The sequence below is a fragment of the Harmonia axyridis genome, chromosome 3 (assembly GCF_914767665.1).
Source record: "Harmonia axyridis chromosome 3, icHarAxyr1.1, whole genome shotgun sequence".
Classification (NCBI taxonomy): Eukaryota; Metazoa; Arthropoda; class Insecta; order Coleoptera; family Coccinellidae; genus Harmonia; species Harmonia axyridis.
This window is the reverse complement of record NC_059503.1, coordinates 30,534,104-30,547,485: the sequence shown is the minus strand read 5'-3', so window position 1 is coordinate 30,547,485 and position 13,382 is coordinate 30,534,104. Positions and strand designations below refer to the sequence as shown.

At 33.5% G+C, this 13,382-nt stretch overlaps 1 protein-coding gene across 1 annotated transcript in view; it reads right to left on the bottom strand.

Moving 5' to 3' along the window:
- LOC123675143 (venom protease-like) overlaps positions 1 to 10,196 on the bottom strand; it is a 34,847-nt gene extending 24,651 nt beyond the window's left edge. Inside the window, exon 1 of the mRNA XM_045610420.1 lies at positions 10,058 to 10,196. The gene's annotated coding sequence lies outside the window, so the exon portion shown is untranslated. The remainder of the gene's footprint in view (positions 1 to 10,057) is intronic.
- Between the last annotated feature and the right edge of the window lie 3,186 nt (positions 10,197 to 13,382).

Here is a 13,382-nt window from a genome sequence, read left to right as displayed (position 1 = left end):
CAGTCTTTACTTGTCGGAAATTCATCTTGAGCATGGTAACAGTTACCATGCTCACCTGACGAAGTCATGTTATCATGACGAAACAATTGTTGTGAAAATAAATATACAGGGTGTTTCCTAAACATGCGGCAAAAATTCAGGGGGTTGTTCCTTGGACTATTTTAAGCATGTTTTGTCCTTGGATGATTTTTGAAAAACCTCTTTGTTTCGAAGATACAGGGCGAACAACATTTTTCATATTTTTAAAATTAATAATAGTTTAAATAAAAATGCGTACCGCACTGTGTTCACTAATTGGAAGAGGTGGACCTCATTTATGGCCTGCTCGTTCCCCGGACTTAAACCCCTTAGATTATTTCCTATGGGGCCATCTAAAATCATTAGTTTATTTTATACCACTCCAGTAGAAAATGTGGAAGACTTGCGAAATCGGATCATTGCTGGGTGTAACTTAATAAGAAATGATCCTGGTGTTTTTGAAAGGGTTCGGCAGTCAATGAGGAGAAGATTGGATGCTTGTATGCTGGCTAGAGGTGGTCATTTTCAACAGTTTTTGTAGGTTGAGTTGAATTTTCATGTAATTTTTCATAATAAAATGTTATGATCTGAAATTTTGTTTCCCCTATATCTTCGAAACAAATAGGTTTTTCAAAAAATCATCAAAGCACAAAATATTCTTAGAATAGTCCAAGGAACAACCCCCTGAATTTTTGCCGCATGTTTAGGAAACACCCTGTATAAAGCGGAAATAAGTTATTTTACTTTTTAATCATCTTTTTGGTATAGGTCAGTGAAAGCACGATAAATTTCTTTGCCTGAGCAAAACCAGGAGTGTTACTTCAGATGGTTTTTCTATTAGCCCAATTCCATTGTTGGACCGCTGCCTTATATTGGCCTTTTCCATAGACTTATTCTCCCAATTTGATATGTCTTTATGGTCTTTTCCAAGTCCACAGAAAGGCTCAGAACCAACAGATTTTAATCTTGATGCCCTTTTTTCAAGTGCATCGGCTTTCTCGTTTCTTTCAATACCACTACAAAGTAACTCTACTATGGGTACCGGACCCATAGTAGAGTTACTTTATTGCTTCTGGATTTATGGTATTATGGCACTCCCATGTCAGCAGAGACCCCTGGCTATATAATTCCAGAGACTTTAACGTGGCCTGGCCACAAAAATGTTTGACATCTCGGAAATCTGGGAAAGATTCGAAATGTTATGGAATTAGGTCCTCTGCCACTGAATTAGTGAAGTATATTCTGTATATTTGTTATTTGATGTTGTTGAAAAAAAAACAGAACGAATCCTTGCCTTTGGCAGCACTTCTTGAAGACACTTGTTGATTTTCCAGTTGGGAACTATGCAATTGTTGTACGAGAAAAATTTGTTGATGATTGTTTATGATGAATTATTTAAATTCATGGAGGAAGCCTGTAGGTTTACATTCAAATGATCAATGAATTAAATATACGGAAGATTTTTCTGTCTTGATTTTTGCTAGCTCGATAGATGGCGTCCATATCTGCGCAATTCTCAGAAGAACGCCACCGCTTGGGACAGAATCCCATCCGTTATATGGCACAGGCAACGTCACCACCATAGATAAGGGGTTCTACTTCTCCTCTCACTTTTGTACTTATCCTCGTATTTACCTATGGTCTCCAAGCTACAGTATGGAGATATGTCAGGGGCCACTGAGTTGACATGCAGATGATTCCACCCCGGAATGAGACATTGAAATTTCTCTAGAGAATTTGCAATTTTAAAATTGCAAATTCGCCAAATTTCTACAAATAATCAATTCCTATAAAAGGAAAGTAAGACATAAAACTATGATATATATTCACCGTCAATTGACCATATTCACCGTCGCCATATTGTTGTGCGACAGTACCAACTACCCAGTGTTCCCAACGGAGAAATATTGACTTTACTAGAAAAATTCCACAATATAAAGTTTATAAGTGTGGTTTGTGTATAAATCCCGGAGTACCTTTTCTGGCTGCTACACCAGATAGGCTTATCATGGGACAATATTTCGCAATAACTTCACCTTTTGGCAATAAAAACATTAGTGAAAGGTGGTTTTATGAACGAATTAACTGTGGCCGAGTGTATAAATGAAGGCTTCGCTCCATTTTTGGAAATAGTCAGTGGAAGAATAATCTCTATGGCTGATAGTATTTTTGATATTAGCGGTATTTTTCTAGTAAACTCAATATTTCTTCTTTGGGAACACTGGGTAGTTGGTATTGTCGCACAACAATATGGCGATGGTGAATATGGTCAATTTCAAGAACTTTTGCTATTATATCCCATACAAAGTCTTTTTTCTTATATTTCCCGGATGAGACAGATTATACAGTACCTATGGTAGGTATAATCCTTGACACACTGGATTATTTTTTTCAGTTTTCCACCCCATCATCTATCATATACTAGATGTAAGAACCAAACACACTGGTACCATAAACAACAGAAAGATGTTGCAAATATTAAATGAAAACAATTATTTTTCTCAGAATTGATCATGCTGTTATACCCAAGACGAAATAAAACGTTAAATTGAAATTTTCATATTTTCACTTCATGGAAAACAAAAAGTTTTATACGAAAATGGATTCACTCTCAATTCAAGGACAACTTGTTAAACATTTTCAAATGTTTTCCTTCGATGTGAAAACTGGACTAAAAATATCCGTTCAGTGTTTCAGAAATATAATGAAAAAATCATCACAGAACTCCAATCATATCATTTGTCAGTTCGTCAGTAATTTGCCCAGATAATTTGATGAAAAAAATATCATAATTATTTATAAATTTTATATTATCCTCTAGTTGCCTGTCATCTGGTTTTGCCTCATTTTTGTCTATTTTGATACCTTTGAGATACCAATAGCCGTCTTTCCGAATAAGTAAAGGTGCACCTTCTTGTATTTCATCTGCATTCATTTCCCATGGCTCTGCGAAAATAAGAGATGTCCTCATCATTAAAAAATGTGAAATTCAAACAGAATCCTAAAGGCTTTTTAATATTAATTATCTCAATCCATATATTACTGAGTTCTTACATTACCTACTATTGCTTGGAGCCTAAATCAGATTTTCCACTAAAGAATCTCTGACAGTCTTAAATATGACAAATTTGTTGATGAACATAAGCAGTGCAAATATTTAATAAACATAGCCAATCAATTTCGAAAAGGAGAGGATGAGGATTAGGAAAGGAAGAGGATGAGATGGAAGAAATATTTTTGAGCACCATCAATACAAGATCCAAAATTACGAGTACAAGTACGAGGTTTCAAGTTTATAATGATTTCTGAATGAACCCGAAAATTTAGCTCTCACCAACAATTAAGCGAATCAAATAAATAGGAAAATTATCTTTGCAAAGGACCAGGCATCCTGAATGTATGAAAAATGATGACTGGTTAATTCAAAAGTTACTATTGTTTTGTAGCCTAAGGGCTACTTAAGCTTATTAAGATAAGGAGAGCTGATCAGAAGACTCCGGCCAACGTTGGTTCCCAAGTTATAGGGTGTTTAAAGTAGAGATAGCGATAAAAACTTCAAATGTATTATTACTATTATTATTAGCTAAAATAATAATATATAGAATATAGCTTAGGCTACCGATAAGAGCCACGAATGTAGGTAATATTATCAAAACTTTTGGACCAGAGGCATATTACTTGAATAGTTTTTTCATTACTTTGCAGCTGAAAAAAAAAGTATTTCAACTTTTAAGGGGTATTCTTCGTTTTTACTGATATTTTACCTCGTTCAAATTCACGATACATTTATAGCCTTCATCGATATCTCTACTTTGGACACCTCATAACTTGAGAACCAGAGCTTTCTTATCATATTTTCGTATTGAGGGCTTAAAGTTCTACAAAAAACAATACTAACATTTGAAATTAATCGGTAACCATTTTTCCATAATAAATAGTGAGGAGACTCAGCCGGATAAAATGAAATTTTTCCGAATTTGTAGAGATATGTAGAGCATATGTCAAATTCTACTCACCTTCAACCGGTAGAACTCTAGCGCAATATCCATCAGTTAGACAATAATTCTGCATTCTCAAATAAGCGACCTTTTTACCAGAAGGCATATCTACTTCATCAGTTTCATTGGATTGTTGGTTTGACCATCCTGGGGGAAATTCCTCAAATTTGATATTCATTGAACTTGAATTAGATAGATAGACATTTTTATGTCAGAATCTAACCAGACACCATTACTTCTCTGATTATTGGTAAAATAACGAACATCGTTTGGTGAATGGTTTAGATCAGAAATCCGAATTCCGAATATAAAAAGAGATGTGAAAAAAATTCTAGTACTACTTAGTGTTGCTATTTATATTCAATTTTTTTTAAGTATTCATAAGTGAGAAGTATTCAGAGTAATAAACATAGAAGGAGAGGGCATATGTTATTTCGAATAAGCAAATTTTACCCCTAACATGAACTATCAAATTCGACATGAAGCACGCGGAAATGAAAACATATCAGCGATACGATATTTCTCTCAATTCGCGAGTTTCGTCACAAAGAAAGCACTTCTTATTTCCCATAGTAAATGAACGTTTCATATTAACTCAAAATATATTGAAATAAATACCTAAATATATCAGAACTTCAGAAAACAAACTTCAAGCGCGCCAAACGACGTGAAACAACCGATGACACTAGGAGAGCAAAAGTTGCCAAACCTTGGATTTCGGCAGGTAGATATAGAAAAAAAAATATTCTGCTTATTATAAATTAGATAATTAGGAAATAATCGGATTCCAAATATTCAAATTTGCATATTTCATCAGGGATCACTCAAGTAAATATATTTCATTCATTATAATATAGGTACATTCCAAACGATATAATAAAATTGTGGATTTGAAAATATATCACAATCCAACAACGTGATCTAACCATGTTGGGGACATGTAAAAATTGCGTATACTCCCTCTAACTATGTTTATTCTCTATGAGTCCTACCAACTGTGGCGTATAATCCTTGTATGTCACTCCTATCTAAGCAGGCTGGTTTTATTGAGGAACCAAATAGCACTACGCTGAACTTCAAAACAGCTATTCTTCTGTCACTAAGAACCAAACTTATGTTGGTAACAAGCCGTTTCACTCCTTTATCCATTTCGTTAAGACTTGGAAGCCCAATGATCACAGAGAAGGATGTCGTGTCTTCTTTCTTCAAACAAGCGTTCGCTGTGAAATGATTTTCTTTCAGCTTTCGTAACAAAATATCACAAATATGCACAAATGTTGAATTTTATGCTATTATTATTGAAACTTTAAGAGGCTTTCGGAATGAATGATGAAGGACGAAAGCCCGAAACACGATTCTTCGGTTAGTGCTTCTTCTAGAGAGATGTATAGTTTTTCTGCTTTGAAACAATTCTCCTCATTATTCCCTCTATACACTGTGTCCGTAAAGTATGGAACAAATTCATCTTTCGCTAAACAGACCATTTTAAGAAATAATCCTGAAACACGTCGGTTTTTCATTTTATTTTACCGTATTTTAAAATAATAATCTAATATACAGGGTGAATTACTTTCGAGTAATTACGTCATCGTCATTTTTTCTGAATGGAGTACCTCCATTTTGTCTCAACTTTCCGATTACTCTAACTGAGCTGATTTCACAATTCTATCACAATGTAACAAACTACAGGGTGTTACATTCAAACCAATTGCCGCTAGACAATAACTATTTTTGATAATATTGTTAATTTAACTAATAAAGAATTTTACGCGATACTTTATGAGCACACACAAAACTATTGTATTTTTGCCCACCCTGTACCAATTGGAATCAACATGTGTTACATTTTTGGAATCAGCTCAGCTAGAGTGATCGGAAAATTGAGATAAAATGGAGGTGTTTCATTAAAAAGAAAATGAAGGTGACGTCATTACTCGAAAGTAATTCACCCTGTATATCAGATTATTATTTTTAAATACGGTAAGCTAAAATAAGAAATCGACGTGTTTCAGGATTATTCCTTAAAATGGTCTGTTTATAGCTAAAAACGAATTTGTTCCATACTTTAAGGACACAGTGTATAATAGTAATAATTAGTATACGTATTATTCAACGAGCGGTAATGTAGGTCATAACTCACGCAGATGAAGTTTGCAGCACGAGCCGCAGGCGAGTGCTGTAATTCATCAAGTGAGTTATGACCATTACCGCAAGTTGAATACTATACTTTATCTACGACTATATCAATAAATACTAAGAAAAAAATACAGACTTAGAATATAGACAGAAGGAACGGGAAATAAACATATGTGCTCGATCCCGACTACAAGAGAGATGGAAACTTAGTGTCACCAATCACAATCGAACTAGCTTCGGCTAGCTCGAATCCAGTATAGAGAACAGACATAGAACTATATTGAAAAACCTCAATAGTTGCCTATAAAAATGCATTAAAATATACCAAAAAACATTCCCTGTAAACGACAACTTAATGACCTTACTGCTACAAACTCCTTTATATTTTTTTCGGGCAAATAATTCTGTATGATAACATTAGCTGTTTGTCTTTTGAAAATGTATACTTATATAATATTTCATCTTCACTATCTGAATTAATCGTTTTCAGCAAAACATTCAGAATAATTAGATATCAAATTAATTTGAAAACGTCAAAATTATTAAAATGACATTCCCTCGGACATTCCTCCCCTCAATAACAATAATGGAATGTTCCCTTTCGGCCAATCGAATAGAAACAGAGAAGTATAGAAGCACAGATCCATATTTTCCGATTTATTATAGTGAGTTATAGTAGTGAGTTATTATAACTCAGGATGTTTGTTAATAGATACTATTAATTGCTCAAAAGTAGTTGAATAATGGATATATAATTTAATAGGAGTAGATAAAATAATAAACTTCATTTAGTGAAGAAAGTTGGGAAAGATACTCACTTGTTAGGGCACGTGATGAGCCGATCAATGTTACTCCACAATCAACAATGTAATCTCTGCCTTTTTCTGTTACAGCAGTCAGTAATACTGCCCATGGTGAATTCATCAAAGGTTCTGCACCCTGCTCAAGTGGTTCGGAAATACCACAATACAGATAATTTCCAATAGATCTTTCTTGTTTAATTTCAGCTTTAGTACCTTTGACAATCAATATAAAGCCGAAAGATAAAGTTACCAAATTTAAAACTGGAATATTCATTGTCCTGAAAAACCAAATACAAAAGAATATAACCAGACTATGCGTCAGTGGATACAAATGTATAGTTTCCAATACGAAACCACTGGAATCTTTAGAGGAACAAAAACTAATACCTTCCACGACCATCCGTCCTCCATCCAAAGCCTTTTGAGAAACTCCATGACTTAAATACATGCTAATTCTATCCATGTGAGGCCGTTTACACTAAATAAAGCAGCTTATCTTTTTAATGAGAAAAAATCAAGCAGCTGAATGTATGAAAAATGGTCAATTTCAAATCTTAGTATTGTTTTTGTATAATAGAACTGTGTGCCCTTAATGAAAAAAAAATTGATCAGAAGACTCTGATCAACGCTGGTTTCCAAGTTATTTGGAGTTCAAAGCTACAAATTAATGTAATATTATCATGATTTTTGAACCAGGGAACTGAAATTTTTCCACTACTTTGCCGCTAAAAAGACTATTCATCATTGATCGCTAAGGTTTTTTTATCGTCTTTACTTATGAGTAACATGACTAGGCGGAAAACGTATCTGCCCAGCTGTTTTGCTCATTCAATATTTCATTTTTATTATCGTTTATTATTTCGCCATTTTGATTGGAATATTGAAGACAAAAGAATATAATAACATCATTCTTGAATGGCACACTATCCAGCAAGTATCTCTACTCTGAAGCGGAACTTAGCCATTATATCGTCGGCTATAAAGTTGATATTGGTAATTTTGTTAATTTTTCATAATTTATTATTGCCATCAACTTAGGTGGCATCTTGAACATTTTTCAGCAAAGGGTACTTCGTGTTCAGTCGATATGAGCACAGGTTCCTTAAGTTCTGGCTCCTATTTTAAATGTGCAGTAAAAATCTTCAACTGATACTAGCTGTATCTCGCTTCAGAACGGTGAGACTTGCTGGATAGTGTGCTATTCAAGACTTGTGTTATGATAATCTTTTGCCTTTTATATTCCAATAAAATAGCGAAATAATAAACGAATAATCAAATCCTAGTCATGTACCTCATAAGTAAAGACGATAAATCAAAAAACCTTAGCGATCAATGAAGAATAGCCCTATTAGCTGCGTAGTAGCGAAAAAGCTATTCAGTTATGTTTCCTGGTTCAAAAGTTATGATAATATTACTTATGTATAGCATTTATAGGTCTATCTACTTTGAACACCTCATAACTTAGGAACCAGCGCTGACCAGAGTTTTCTGATCAACTTTTTTCATTGAGGGCATGAAGGTCCACAAAAAACAATACTAATATTTGAAATTGACTGGTCACAATTTTTCATACATTCAGGTGCCTGGCCCTTTGAAGAATATTCTCACAATATAATTATTGTATTGCCTAGTGGGTACCAACTAGGACTAATGTAGAAGTCTTTGCTGTTTTTCATATTAGTTAAACTGACGTTTCGCTCAATATTGGGGATTCTTCAGAAGTTTCTTTTTTTTTAAAGATACTTCATTAACCAAAATTAACATATGTACTCGCTTGCTTTTTGTAAGAGAACATAATCTTATTAAGAAATCATCCGTATTACCTATGTTTGGTCTGTGGTGTTAAACATAAGTAATATAGTTGATTTCTGAATAAGATTATATTCGGTATAGAAACCAGCTTCTTCAGCTTCTTGTTATTTTGAAAAACAAACTCCATTAATCAAGATGAATTGTGTTTTTTAAAATAATAAACCTCTGTAGAAGCTGTTTTCTATACTGTGTTATAAACCATAAAAATTAATGAAAAAACGTTGTATTTATTCTTCAGGAACTCCCTGTAACTCGGGAACGAATCGAGATATCTATGATCTGCTTTCTGATATCTTATTATTTCAAAAAAAGGGATCGAATCCTCCAAGATTTTTTTCTCTAAGTCTAGTTTTAGTGAGCATCAGATTTGGGACACCCTGTACTTGTTGTAGACTATAAGCTTTCTATCTGCCCCTAGGCAAGTTTCTTGATGTCGATCAGACTCCTGCCGCCTTCATTCCTCAGCACTGTTGTCCTTACAACGCTGCTCTTCGGATGGCGCTTTTGTCAGTGTTCTTATTTTGCGTTACAAGTTTTTGATGTCTGTTTTGCTTTCTGATATCTTATTATTTCTAAAAGAGAGATAGGGGTTCCTTGAAAATTTTTATTCAAAGTTTTATAGTTCTCGATATGCTCTCAATCATCATGGAATTTGGGACACCATGTACATCCCTACGGTAAGCCTTGCTTATGCGCAAACATGAAATACCTAGGGGGGTTTCGGGTGGAACATTTAGCCACGTCAAAAACTTGAAAAGCAAAAATGAACATAAGATAAAGAAAACTCTCTACTCGAAATCCGGAAAGATGAAATTCAAAATCTTATTTATGATCAAGGTAATGAATTCTGAAATTATTTCTCGTAGGTATTTCAAATATACAATTATATATATAATTATATAAATTCAAAATATGTGTGCATACGATTGAATACATTGTTTTACCATTATAAGCCCTAGCAAATATCATCCATATAGTTATACAGTATACATATAGGTACCTACAATTTTTTTTCAGATTCTGGAAAGACTCTAGATAATTTTTCATTCATCCCTCACGAAATGATATTTATTATATGATTTTTCAGACGAACACTATCAGAATGAAATAAACAATAATAACATTTTACAGTTTTTTCAAATAGAGATGAATGTATTTTTGTCGCTTCGTCAATATTGAAGAAATAAGCTATCATTTATAGTAGTTACTATTTTCAATAAATCCTTGACCTTTTTATTTCCTTTTATTGTAGTTTAATTCAATTCATTCAATGAATACACAAAAACTCACCACGTATATGTGGAAAAAAGTCAATTCGAAAATTACACTATACACGTTAAGTAATTTCACTAAAGGTTCAACAAATGACTGTGGCTATCTTCAAAAGTCCAGTTTTTATGGGAACATAGAATAGCTATCAAAAATAAGGTGTGATAAAAGACTTTAATTACAGCACAATTGTGAAAAAATCAAATGAGCCTTCGATTTATTGTTAATCAGCAATTTTCCAATATCAGAAACAATCAAAAATATATATCGGAATAATCAATAACTCCAATTGAAAAAGTACTAAAGATTTCCATTCACATTTAAGTTCAACTTCTGAATTAAATTAAAGCATGATCAAACCCTAGTATGATGAAACAATAAGGAACAATTCAGAAACTTTTAGTTTATACCTACTCATTATCATGTGAAATAAATCATCAAATCAATGAAATATCTGCATTGCCTGGAACAAATTTTTGCGGTAGCATTCGCATATATAAAATCATGGAATAATACTGTCTGGACACTTCAGTCATTTGTGATTGTCTTGGCACTGTTGACAGTATACTTCTCTGCAGTCTGCACAATATTAGGTTACTGTCTATTTCAGCAGTAAACACCTATAAACTAAATGACTGTTGAAGGTAGGTAAAACTTCTAGGGTAATCTTGGAAATTTTGACACAAGTATTGCACTTTATACGATTTAATTCTTGGAAGTTAAGCTAGGTTGACATGGGTAGTGTATCACAGCTGTGGTTCAAGAATACATGGAAAACGACCCGTGTCAACGGAACAGTCGTGCAGATATTCACGAAATGAACGATTTATTCTAGTTGACACGGGTAGTGAAGCACAAGCGAGGTTAGTTATGTGTGGAGATCGACTCGTGTCAGCGGAGGAGTTGTGAAACTATTCTCAAAACGGACGGTTTCGCAGCCGGCACGAACGTAAAATGGGATATCAAACAGTAGACAAGGGTTATTTTCGATTTTTTTTTTGTAATGAATTGAGCTGTACTAGGTTTGTGATACTTTGTTAAATTGTTTTTTTTTTTGTTAAATACGACTTTGAAAATATTTCCCAAAACATGTTATTGGGATTCAATGGATGAAATAAAATTTTACTACATGTACTGAATATTACAAAATTCAATTAAAAGCTAGGCCAGCACTCATTTCATAAAATTTTTGGTTTCACAGGAACACTCAAAAATTAGAAAAATCTCATCCCAGCACATCTGTATTTCGGTTTTTCTTATGAAAATATGTGTAAAAATTGTGCTGCACTAATGGGAAGTTGTGCCCCTGACATTTCCGTAAAAAAAAATTGAAGAAAGTCAGTCCTGCACTTTCGTTTTTCTTCGGCGAAAATTGATTCAGATACTTTTGCTACATTTGTGCAGTTCTCTTGTTCTGATCAGATTTTCAGAAATAACTCTACTTTTTCTTCAAAGGATGGAAATCAGTTATCAGTAAATTGTTTGAAAATCTGACAGACATCAGTCAGCAGAAATATGTATATAGTAGCCCAACTATACAGAGTGAGTCTTTGCTGGTACATATATTTGAACCGAAGATTCCCGAGGTCAAAAGAAACACTTTTTTTCTTTACTTTTTCTTCCGATTCGTTTTTTTTTCTCACTTAGTAGGTATACCGGCCTTTGATAGAATTTCATGTTCGGAAAAGATTCATCATGTCAGAAAAAAACCATATTCATTTCCACCAATTCCATTCCATTTTCGAGATATAACTGAAAATAACATTTTTTTTATGGATTTTCAAAAGCTCATATTTTTTCAACCGAGCCGATTCGGAAAAATGGTTAAGGAAAAAAGTATTTCCTTTGACGTCAAGAATTTTCGATTGAAATATGTGTACAAATCCATGACATCAAAGTGTATAAAACAAATCTCGGTCAAAAAGACCAAAACTGGTTCAACTTTTTCTAATTTTTTTGTTTTTGATTAATTTTTATGTGGAAATTTCTACGGAATACCTACCTTTACATGGGTGTAGCACAATTTTTGATGTGAGTAAAGTTGACCCAGCACATTTGGATTATCGATTTTTTTTTTCGAAAATCAAAAGGTGCTAGACTAGGGCTGCCATAAATGTTGGAACATCGACCGGGACAAGTCACAAGTGGCATAGAAATAGGGAAAATACCACTTAAAAATTCAAACCGCATCTGAGAGGTATTCATTTAATAAAAATCCTGGATTTCTAGGAATATTAACTTTTTTCACTTGGTTGTTGAATTATAACACATTCCCCAATCAGACATATTCACTGAAATAATTTATAAAGAACAAAAACAATTTCAAATAGCAATAAAAACAACATAAAGTCGCAACAATGAACAAGTAGATAGGTAACCTTTTTTTTTGAGGCTTGACCCTCGGTGCCATTTTTCTCTGGTCATTTATAGTGTTTCAGGACTTGTGGCTTTTTCAAGTATTTTTTGTCTTACATATACTCTCCACTGTGCTTACTGCACTCGATGCTTTTCGTTCTTACCACTCCTAATATCTTATAGAAAATGGAAGATCTGTTCCACATGATCATTGCGAAAATATACTGGCACATTTTGCCCCACATCTGACATTTCTGCGTTAATAAAAGAATTGAAATAGGTATATAAATTCTTCATAAACGGAATCTTCAAGCATAAAACATTTCTCATTCAAATATCCAACAGTTCCTTGTACTTCATTTCATTAAGGAACATCATTCGAAACCGTTCATGAAAATATATCGAATTTTGTTATTGTCCACTATATTCGAGATATCGGATATTGCGAAAAATCGCTGACTTCAATGTCAAATTTAACTTATTGCATTGTATTCATCGTACCCTCATTCTTTAGTTTGTTATATACTTGACTTGTTTGGTTCCCAAAATATTTATTTTGTAATCTTCCATTCAACTCTTTCTTAGTATATTCGCAATTAATTTTTAGTTTGAGTAATTAATGATTTTTCAATCCCTTCAAATGGTTTGTCAATGAGAAATGCTTGACTGTGTAGAAATAGAGTACAAAGTTCTATTGAAGGGTCATAAAAAAATCGGTTATAGCTTTTGAGGCCCTTTTTTCAGCTACGAAATTTTTTTCAATGGCACCCATAGCTTCAGCAAGCGTTCAATAGAAGTAGTGAAAGCCAACTAATTCTAGAAAAAGAAAGTGCATTGTAAGTTGTTTCTGCATACTCATGAAAACTTTTCATCGTTCGACGCTTACAGAAAATATCGAAAAATATTTGAAAATTTTGAGACCAATAGACTGCACAGATATTGACACCATATCGGCGGAAGTGGAAGCAGTATTTCGAAGTATGTGCACTGG